This window comes from Hordeum vulgare, chromosome 7H (assembly GCF_904849725.1).
Source record: "Hordeum vulgare subsp. vulgare chromosome 7H, MorexV3_pseudomolecules_assembly, whole genome shotgun sequence".
In the NCBI taxonomy this organism is placed as follows: domain Eukaryota; kingdom Viridiplantae; phylum Streptophyta; class Magnoliopsida; order Poales; family Poaceae; genus Hordeum; species Hordeum vulgare.
Genome location: NC_058524.1, coordinates 493,493,695 through 493,503,652, shown reverse-complemented (window position 1 = coordinate 493,503,652; position 9,958 = coordinate 493,493,695). Strand labels below are relative to the sequence as shown.

The 9,958-nt window shown below is 47.6% G+C and overlaps 1 pseudogene; it reads left to right on the top strand.

Moving 5' to 3' along the window:
- Positions 1-4,326: 4,326 nt before the first annotated feature.
- Positions 4,327-6,249, top strand: LOC123409148 (annotated as a pseudogene).
- The last annotated feature ends 3,709 nt before the right edge of the window (positions 6,250-9,958 follow it).

Here is a 9,958-nt window from a genome sequence, read left to right as displayed (position 1 = left end):
ACTGGCTGTGTTGTCAGCATGGACTAGGGTCACGATCATGGATCTACATCCGGGTTTTAAATTTGCTATTTCCCATGCAGCCCGGCTGAGATGCGTCGCGTTGGGCAAAAGTCAGGTTGCATGCGGGGCGGGATGTGGCTGCCCGCCAAACAACATAGCGGGTGCCAGCATTTTTAGCGGTCACCGCTAATTGTCCGCCTTATGCCGCTTGATTTCTTGCGGATAATGCGGCAACCCGCATGATCCCGCTATAATCCCGCCAAGCTAGCTACTACTTTTGACGCACAACAGCACCTTTTCTGAATCCTTCTTGCCTACACGGTGCGTTGCCTTGAAATCGCAATGCAGGGTGGGTCTGGACCAGTTTCTTGCCGCTTTTACTTAGTACAATACTCAGTAATTATAGTGTGACCAGTCAACCAAAATAAGTAACGTATAAGTGCATTGCATTCCTGGGTGCACAGGCTAGCATTGCATTACATGTGGAAGTTCAGGTTCGTAACATCTGAGGCATCACAGGCTAGCATTGCATTACAGTTGGAGAAGCTACTGTCTCTCCACCAGCCAACCAGTACAGAGTACTCCCCCTAGCCACTGCATGAGGATAATCGCCATATGAACATCGAGGGTAATGTTCATAATACTACACCCAGGATTTTAACCACAACAAATACAATGTAACTTTGCACAGCAAGACAGCAAAAACATGGGTGGAGATAAACATCAGCTCGATGTCAATTCGAAATCCTTCCAAATCCATCTTCTGTGTGAGCACTCAACGCATCATCAGCTTCTGTGTGAGCACTCAACGCATCATCAGCTTTCCAAGTTCCTTCTGATTCATGTACCTGAGCAGAACAAGGGCATTTCTTAAGGCTGCTAACAAAATATTGTATAACTTAGCATGAATGAAAGGACAAGCACGAGAGAATGCATCATCAGCCAAGATTCATTATCTACATCAAAGGATCACTATAATCTTGCTTTCCAAGATTAAGGCTGCTAACAAAATACTGTATAACTTAACTAAACAATGTTCACAAAACAGAAATGGCTTGCAAAACTTTATGAATCCAGCTCACCAAACATAAATATAGAAATGAGTAAATGATCATATGTATTTCAGGATTACCTAATGTTGCAACCAATGTGCATCAATATGGACACGTGGTCCATAAATAACATCGTTTATTACCGTATCGACGGGTTTCGTTCCTGAAATGAGATAAAAGAGATGTTAAAGTTTTATCATGAGTACACGAAAGAATTTTCGTAGGGCAGTTCCGATGCGGAGATGGCGGCGACGCGGCCATCGACCCCACCATGGTTGCTAAACTACAAGAAGTTCGTCAGACCGTATATCACAACAATGCAAGGAACCTACACCCCAAGCATACGTATATCACATTATATCATCTGTAATGTAATGTATATCACAGAAAGACTCATATACTACTAAGGGTGCCATATCGAAGTATATCACAGTAATGCCAGAAAAGTAGAGCAGCTTATTTAGAAAAATGGTAGAGCATCTTTAAAAAAAGGTAAAGGGGAAAACTAATTCTGGTTCACCAGGAGGAGGCAGGGAGGAGCAGGCCATGGAGGGCGTCGGCGGCATCAAGCAGGCGAAGGCGGCGGCTCTGTGGGAAGATCCATCGAGAGCAAAGGTTTCGATAGGTATGCGAGATGTGCGGGATATGCGGTTGCTGATGAACAAAGCGGTGTAGCCGCTTCAGCCCGTAACAGACGACGCGGTCAGCCCGACGGGACTTTACGGGCTTTTATGCCGAGCGGCGTGGCGGCCCAGCAGCAGGATGTCCCGCGTCGCTTACAACCTTAGGCATAAGTTCAACGCACTCACAAAAGAGGTGGGACGTGGCTTGCCCTATCCAAACGGATAAATTTTAAATAAAATAGATGTCCGTGCGCGTTGGAGTTGGCCAGGTCGAGCGTTCGATGAGCAGAGAGCTATATTAGACGAATTGATGTGCGATTCGATATATCTGGGGGGTCTACGTGCCCCTAATCATCGCGATCATAACGCAATACTAGTAGCGCATGATAAAACCTAATGCGGCGTACTTTGGCCTCAGGGCGCAATGATGAGGGAGGGGAGCAGGATTTGGATCTTGTGAAGAATAATCATAAATTCTCCTGTCATGGCCATTGAAGCCTACCTTTGCTGTACACTGTGCGTGCATGCATGCATGCTCGATCGATCTGCATGCCGCGGCCTGCGATGCGTGGTGGGTCAGCCGGCCTGGATCGCAAAGGAAGTCTCAATTTTAATGCACGAGGAGAAAGCTAGTCTTGATCTTTTGTGAGTAAACAAGTCTTCTTTTCGGCAAAGATCAAAGACTAAGACCCCCCCACTTCATCTTGCGGGGACATGGTTAAAACCATGTGTCCATCGGGTCGTTGCTGCTCACTGGTGATCCGTCTAGTCACCCGGCGGAGAGCATGCGTGCACTCATCGAACCGAAAGCGTGAAACAAAAAGGCATGAAAAAGCGAGAGCTAATTAAGTTGTTTGTTATGAAGTTTCTGCATTTCCAAAATATTATAGGGGTAGTGTAAAAGAAGAAGAAATCATACTATCACCGGAGTATAAAGTTCAGCGCAAACCTGGGCTCGGTTCTACAGTTGATAGTACTAAACTTCCTACGGCTACTAAATGTAAGTCCTTTTAAAGGTTTTGTTAGAAAACTACATACAAATGTATATAGACGTACTTTAAAATGTAGATTCACTCATTTTGCTTTGTATGTAGTCTTCTAATGAAATCTATAAAAAAAAATATTTCAGAACGAATAGAGTATATAAGAACAGTAAACACTTATGATGTGCTTGGTAGAGTGCATGGAAGGTGCATGACCTCAAAAGTTATCTTCTCGATCCATTTTAGGTGTTTGGCAGGCCTCTTCAGCATGCACAAACTCAACTCAAATAACCTTTTAACATGCACGAAGAAAGAACACCTCAATAGCCGTTCGTTGGTCAGCATGCATGAGCAAAACGAGCGATAATGTGTTTAAAAGATATTTAGACATTCTAAAACATAATTTAGTTTTCGGAAAATGTTTAGAATACCAAAAATTATTCAGATTTTTAATTTTTGATAAAATTTGCAAAAGTTGTCTAGATCTTTAAAATTCATTTTTTAAATACATAATATCAAAGTTTGTCTAAATTTTTTAAAAAATGTGTGGATTTTTTAAAATTTTAATTTAAAAAAACAGAGTTTCAATTTTTGTTTATAGTTTTTGAAAAAAATCAAACTTTTAAAATTTATTTAAGTCCAAAGCCCGAGCCCGGTCCAGCCTAACCAAAAAATCAATAATTCAGGCTTGAACCCAGCCCGAATGGACTAAAAAGGTGAATTTCATGCCAGGCCGGGGGAGGCCTCCGTCTAAAATGACTATTTTCTCAAGCCCGAGCCCGGCCCGAAATGACTATCAGGCCTATTTTTCAATCCCGAGCCCAGCCAGCCCGGTCCGTGTTTTTTGGGCCGGGTCAACGGGCCGGGTTGTCCATGTCTAGATTTGATACATCATTGTCAAACAATAACAAATGCATGTACTTAACGTTCAGCATGTATCAAAGAAAACATCCATGATAGACAGAAAATGCTACCAAACACACCAGGCTAAGCTGCTGCCTAATTTGCGTGGCGATACAATTATCACCGCATGATTCAAAGCTACACTTGCTACCTCAGGCTTGTCTCTAGACCAACGGGCTTTAGCTTTATTGCTTTGTGGGAAGGAACGGTGGGAGGGGAGTACATAATACATGAATGAACCCAAGTGGTTAAACTGGACCAAACTCCTGGGAACAACTTCAGATGGAGGAGGGGACGGGGAGAACTAGGTTTAGCTTTGCCGACCGGGCCACTTTAGATCGATATATGCATGGCTGAACAGTGTTGGCGTGCGTGGAAAAGCTCGTTCGACCTCGGAGTGCTCGAAAGGATCCGGATGCAGATGCCCCGGTAAAATACTCCCTCGGAATATAAGCCCAACTCCCGCGCGCGACCCCATCTTGTCCACCGTGTCCGTTTTGGGGTAAAACGGATAAAATAGACGGCCCAGCGCCCGGGAGCAAAAGAATGTTTGTCCGTTTTGTGTCCTTTTTTGACCCATACCCGGTCCAACTTTGTGTCGATTTTGGAGTGAAACGGACAGCGCACGGACGGGCGGGACGCGCGCGCTCGTCCGCCCCTGGCCCGCAAGTCGGTGGCACAAAGTAAAATCCACCCCCGCCCTTTTTGGCGCCATTTCCCCCAAACCCTCCCAATTCCCGCCGTCTCCCTCTCTCTCCCCCGTCCATGGTCGACGCCCACCCGAATTCCGGCGGTCCGGCCGTCGACCAGCCCGGAATGGCCAAGAAGAAGAAGGCCAAGGCGCCAAGGAAGCCGCACGCGGAGTGCACGCCGGAGGAGATCACCAAGTTGGACGCGGAATCGGCAAAGAGGAGAAACCGAAGGGCGGCCGTGAAGGAAAACGCCGCCGCGCACAAGTTTGCCGCTGAGTGCGATGCGATGGAGGCCGCGCGGCGCAAGATCGAGGTCGAGGAGAAGGAGACCATTGTCAACAAAGCGCACGCCCTCCTCATGCTTTGCATTTGTCGTCCGACCGGTTTCTCTGCAGCGGCCGTCGGCCCGGCGAGCACAGGCTCGTCGGTCGTCCGGTCTCCGCACTGCTAGTCGCCGACGTCGCGGACCACGGCTCTGTCGCCCAGCTACCCCCCGCCAAGGCATGACGTCCACACCCGTTTCTCGGGGTCGCCGAGCGTGATCGCACCTTTCACCCCACGCCCCTCGGCCTGCATCGACCTCAACGTCGCACCTGGGTCCAGCAGTGGCGGTCGGGCGTCCGTCGAGATGCAAAGAAAGCAAGCACGACCGCCGTTTGCGGGCACCATGCCGTCCCCCCGCTTCTTGTTTGACAAAATGACAACACTAATGGCACCGGTCGACAACAACTACGACCAGTTCATGGAGGACGTGATCTACAACGGTGGGCATGTCCCTGCCTATGATCCCGACGAGAGCCAAAGTCAGGATGACCGCGCCCAGTTCGTTGCCGATGAAGAGGCCGACGACCGTGCTGACTACGACCATGGTGACTCGTGGCATGGAGACGACGACATCTATTGCGAAGGTGATGGCGATGAAGATGAAGTCAATGACATTGATATTAGTGGTGAGCCATTGTTCATCGACGAGCTCACCCAAAGAGCGGAAGCACAAAAGAAGAAGAAGAGCATTCGCACGGTTCATACACCCAAGATGAGGACAAGCTGATTTGCAACTCTTGGATGGTGATTAGCCAAGATTCGAGGACGGACGCGCAACAAAAGGGCCTAGTTGTTTGGACAAGAGTCCACAAAACTTTCCATGAGAGGAAGATGTTTGAGCCCTATCAAATCAAAAGCGACTGTGGCATCACCTCCATTCAAAAGAGGTGGTTGTTCATCCAACAAGAGTGCAACAAGTATTGCGCCGCATTGGAGAACATTGAAGCACGGCCCGTGAGTGGCCTCGGCATTGGGGACATGGTATGCTCTCCTCATCCTAGTCCTTTCATTGCTTCGGCCTTGTATATGTTTGCATGTCCAAACCTTGTTGATCATGTGGTGTAGGCATTTCAATCTTTGGAAGCATTCAAGGCCCGACACAACGACAAGCCATTCACGCTTACGCATTGTTGGACGATCATCAACGATTGTCCTAAGTTCAAGGATCAATATCGTGAACTTCAAAGGAAGAGAGGCAAGAAGACGACCAAGTTCGCCGGAGGTGGAGATGGCGAGGCGTTGAAGAGGCCGAGGGGCAAGACCAACTCCAAGGTGGACGACATACGTGATGCCGCATCCATGGCCTTGCATGAGACTTTGCATGGCATGATGTCTCAAAGGACATGAGGGACGAGAAGAAGAGGCAAAGCAAGGACGAGCAAATGAAGCAATACCCGGAGCATCAAAGGAGAAGCTTGAGATGGAGGAGGCGGCCATGAAGAGGAAGATCGACCTGGAGGAGGCGGCCCGACAAAGGCAGCTCGACATCGAGGCCGCCAATGTCGAGGCGAGGAAGAGGCAGCTCGACATCGAGGCCACCAATGCCGAAACCAAAGCGAAGGAGGTGGCCCTGGCGATCATGAGCGTGGACTTGACGAAGATGAGCGAGAAGACGAGGAGCTGGTTTGAGGCCAGGCAGAAGGAGATGTTCGACGCCGAGGACCTGAACTAGGTCGTCCGATCGGACGTGGCCATTCTTTTTTGGAGGCTGGCATGGGTGCCGCCCGCTGGGCCGCTGGCTGTGTGCCGGCGAGAAACATATTCATTTTGGAGGCTGGCTGTGTTGCCGGTGAAGAAAACTATTCATTTTGGAGGTTGGTTGTGTTGCCGGCCGCTGACTTTGTTGCCGACGAGGACGTGTAGGCCGTTGGCTGTGTTGCCGGCGTGAACTAGGGTGGCTGGCGTGAACTGGCCGCTGGCATCTGAATCGTTGTTCTTTTGGAGGCGGACAAGATAGGGCAAACGGATGCGGCCGCGCGCTGGGCGCGCGGCCAGCGCATCAGAGGACAGGGTCGGACACGACCCCATCTCCCCACCCAAACGAACAGAATTCGGGCAAAACAGACGTCCGTTTGGGGTCGCGCGGTGGAGTTGGCCTAAGAACTTTTAGAAATTTATTACATACTATATACAAAACAAAATAAGTGAATTTATAATTTAAAATATATACATACGTATATACTATTTTTGTATTAGAATTATTATAGTTGGAAAAAACTAAACTAGTTCTTCAACTACAATTTTTATGGTACGGAAAGAGTAATTTATAGTAAAATCTTTAAAAGGTCTATATTCAGAAACGAAGGGAGTATGAAATTACTTCTGCTTTGATACACCCCTAATTGAATCACCTTTCAGTTAATTAAGGGGTACGATGGTCAATTTAAAATAATTAATAAATTAATCGATGTACACATTTATTCGTTACTTCGTCTTCTGTAGTATGATATCACGTATACTTGGATTGGTGACAAGTACGCCAGATTGAGTAGCGGCAGAGATGTGGTAATTGTCGTCGTCGAACATCTCCACCTTCATCTTCATCTACTTTTCTCTCTCGCGTCGTAAGATTGCTAGCGCTCACGTTTATCATCTCTCAGTCTCTCAATTCATCATTGCGCTAGAGCTTTCTTCGTCCTGTTAAAGTATATATTGTAATATGTATTTCGGTGTGTATATAAACCGAATGTATAGAGATAAATGTTGGCATGTGTTATGTAAACTCTGGTGGTTAGAAGGTTATGATTGATCTCTATCTCTTTGTATAGATATTGCTTGGAGATCAATCTAACAACCAACAACTAGATCATGTAATCTCTGTTCTATATAAAACGCAGTGCGTCCTTGCTTTGGCATACGCTTACACCAAAATTTACATGGTATTCATAGCCTAGTTCCTCTAGCACATCTCCCTTGCGCTGCCATGTCTTTCTCAAGCTCCGCTGCCGCCGCTACACCCGTCCTCATACCCATTGCCGAAAAGCTTCACCGCTCCAACTTCAATGTCTGGATGCGCAAGCCCTCGCCACCATCCTTGGAGCCCAGCTGGTCTCCTACCTCAACCCCGAGAGGGAGGAACCGACACCAAAGTGTGTCGACAAGGACGGCAAGCCCACTTAACTGCCTAACCCGGCATATGAGATCGATAGGGCTTGTGACTCTCGGGTTCTCAGTTTTATTTTCAATTCCATCTCACTTCCTGTGATGGTTCAGATCGCAAACTACATCACCGCGTCAGCATCATGGACTGCCATTACGGAGATCTTTATCTCCCAGACGTAGACGACCATCGTCAACATGAGGATCACCCTCTCCACCACCAAAAAGGGGAACTCCACCATCTCCGAGTACCTTGGCCGCATGAAGGCCCTCGGGGATGAGATGGCTGCCATCGGCAAGCCTCTCTCTGATGACGACATGGTGTCGTACATCCTTGCTGGCCTCGACTTCGACTATATGTCGTTTGTCTCCTTGGTCTGTGCTAGGACCGTCGCCATCAAGCCCAACGAGCTTTACTCCCAGCTCATCGTCTTCGAGAGTCTCCTCGCCATGTTCGAGGGGAACTCGTCCTCCCACTCCTCTACCAACACCGCTTCTCATGGCGGCCGCGGGGAGGCTTCAGTCGCGGCAGAGGCCGCGGCAGGAACGGAGGTGACCGTGGCAACGGAGGAAACGGTGGTCGTGGCAACGACCACGGTGGCAATGGCGGCCAAGGTCGCGGGGGTGCACGTGATGAGCTCCCGGAGGTCTTCTGTCAAATCTACAAGAGGCCAAATCACACCGCCATCGAGTGCTATAGACGCTTCGACATCGCCTTCACCAAGGACAAAAGCGCCAACGCCATCGCCAACTAGTCCTACAGCGTCGACACCAACTGGTACGTCGACACCGGAGCCACCGATCACATCACCGGCGAGCTCGACAAACTCACCATGCGGGAGAGGAACAATGGGCATGATCACGTGAACATGCCAAACGGATCAGGTATGAAAAATACTCATGTTGGTCAAGCTTATGAACTTCCACTCGTAATCTTCATCTAAAGGATGTCCTCTACTCGAGCGATGCTACAAAAAATCTTGTCTTTTCTCACCGTTTATCCAATGATAATCACATTTTTCTTGAGACTCACCCTCGGGTTTTCTTTATCAAGGGCAAGGCAACGAGGAACATCCTCCTCCAAGGCAGGTGTAGAGCCTGTCTTTATCCCCTTGCATCAGATTCGTTGAGCCCGGTCAGGCAAGCTTTTGGCGCCACCAAGATTTATTCATCAAGGTGGCTCAATCGATCAGGTCATCGATCTTCGCAAATCATTCAGCATGTTCTTAGGAATAATAAAATTCCCTATTCAAACAACGAGTTGAATAAAGAGGGAGTGTGTGATGCTTGTCAAAAAGGCAAGAGCCATCAACTTCCCTATCCGAACTCTAGTAGAGTTTCCAATGCTCCTTTAGAGCTTATTTTCTCTGATGTATGGGGGCCTGCCCGTGATTCTATCAATAAAAAGAATTACTATGTCAGTTTCATTGATGATTTCAACAAATTTACTTGGATATACATTCTCAAACATAGATCTGAAGTATTTCAAGTGTTTCATGAATTTCAAGCACTAGTTGAGCGACTTTTTGATCATAAAATCATCACTATGCAAACTAATTGGGGTGGTGAATATGAGCGAATAAACTCCTTCTTTCGCCAAGTTGGCATCACACACCACGTTTCGTGCCCACATGCTCATCAGCAAAATGGCTCTGCTGAAAGAAAACACCGTCACATTGTCGAGGTTGGTTTGTCCCTCCTTGCTCATGCCTCCATGCCCTTGAAATTTTGGGATGAGGCCTTTCTTGCTGCCACATACCTGATAAATAAAACTCCGAGCAAGGTGATGAACCGTTCAACTCCATTAGAAAAGCTGTTCCATGAAGTACCCAACTATCATGCCTTTCACACCTTTGGTTGTGTGTGTTGGCCTAATCTCCGTCCTTTTAACACTCGCAAACTCGAGTTTAGATCCAAACAGTGTGTCTTCCTCGGATATAGCAATCTTTACAAGGGTTTTAAATGTCCTAACGTTTCTGCTAGTCGTGTCTACATCTCACGGGATGTTGTATTCGATGAAACGGTGTTTCCTTTCGCTCAACTGAATCCAAACACCGGAGCCACTCTCTGGTGTGAAATTCTTCTTCTTTCAGAAACTTCTAATCCTCTTGATCATGGGGACGAACATATAGCTAATGATCACTCGGGTAATTTTCATGAAAATCCTGCTATTAACTTTGGAGGAAATCCAGTTTTGCATCATGATCTTATGAAGCAAGGGACAAACATGGAAACGAGGATGATTAAGGTACTTGCATCATTCCTGTGGCGGACTCAGCATC